The sequence below is a fragment of the Rhagoletis zephyria genome, unplaced genomic scaffold, assembly GCF_001687245.7.
Source record: "Rhagoletis zephyria isolate East Lansing unplaced genomic scaffold, Rhagoletis_zephyria_1.1 Rzeph_scaffold_03304, whole genome shotgun sequence".
Classification (NCBI taxonomy): domain Eukaryota; kingdom Metazoa; phylum Arthropoda; class Insecta; order Diptera; family Tephritidae; genus Rhagoletis; species Rhagoletis zephyria.
Window position 1 is genome coordinate 28,808 of NW_016160387.1, and position 1,350 is coordinate 30,157.

Sequence of the window (1,350 nt, forward strand, 5' to 3'; positions counted from 1 at the left end):
GCTGGTGAAAACGTTGGACCAAATGTTTCAATAAAAAAAATTAATTTTGGGTGGGACGAGGTTCGCCGGATCTGCTAGTTTGTAATAAAAAACGTACACTCTTTGTACCTTTATACATATTTACTTGCCCTGTGTAAATCTGATACCAGTCTTAAGAAACAGCGCAAACGTGATATATACAGTTTTCTAATATGGTATTCCCACTACAGCTTCATTCGTAATGCCCTCACTGAGTCAAAATTGGCTAACCAATAGGTGTGTACTCGTATTGAGAGGACAAAATTATCCAGCAGAAAAGATTCTGAGAATTTAGCAGCATTCGCTCTCAAAGAGACAAAATATCCACAGAAGTACGGGAACGCAAAATTTGCAAAAACTTACAGCCTTCGACACAGCTGATCACTTCCACAGTTGCCACTGGTGGGTCATTTGTCAATTTATTTTGTGCTTGGTACATTTTCCCCGATTGTGCATTTTATACAATTGCATACTTTTGGAACCGAAAAACCTTTTTAAAATACAAGTTAATTATATCGGAATCAATGAAATATTTTTCTCAAAATTATTTGTGATACCACATCATGGCACATTCAAAAATAAGGGCCGGTTGTTCAATATCTGGTTGTCACCACCTCCCAGTTAAATATTGTTATCGACGATTTCGACATCATGCATATAACATGTGATGGATAAAGCAGTCGTTGTATTTAACCGGAGCTTCTACCTCCGATTTGTGTCAACCAGACATTGAACAACCGGCCCTAAGAGAATATCCTCCAAACACCCATCCTTGATCAAAAAAAAATTTAGTCGATATCTACAAATGTACATTTATGTAGATGCTACAAATGTACATTTAAAATTATAAAATTCTAATTTCAACAATCAACCTAGCAAAACTGACAAATTCGGCCAACAACATTTCAGCTTGCTGCATTTTTATCTATTTTGGTATATTTAAAGGGCAATTATGGTACAAACTAAAATGACATACGGCAACCATAGTCAGCACACACTAAAGTGAACAAACTGGAGATTAATAGTAAATTAACTAAAAACAAGTAAGAAAGTCTAAGTTCGGGCTGAGCCGAACATTAAATACCCGGCGCAAGTATTAAATATATGTTTTTCACCTTTCCGAAAGCTACCGCTACATGGTAAACCGGGGTGTATCCATTTTGAGTAAATTAGCGTCCTTAAATTTCGAAATATTGAAGTTTCAAGCATTTCTGAAATTCACTGTTATATGAAAAGCGGTCGTAATTTTAGTTCGATTTCAATAATTTTCAACGTTTTGCTTCTATGTGGCAAGCCCAATAACCACACCGAGTTTGGTACAAATTGGTAGAA

The 1,350-nt window shown here is 35.9% G+C and overlaps 1 long non-coding RNA gene across 1 annotated transcript in view; it reads left to right on the forward strand.

Moving 5' to 3' along the window:
- LOC108368767 (uncharacterized) overlaps positions 1-1,350 on the forward strand; it is a 5,873-nt gene continuing 4,523 nt past the window's right edge. Inside the window, exons 1-2 of the long non-coding RNA XR_001848418.1 lie at positions 1-81; positions 1,036-1,042. This is a non-coding gene — a long non-coding RNA (uncharacterized LOC108368767). The remainder of the gene's footprint in view (positions 82-1,035; positions 1,043-1,350) is intronic.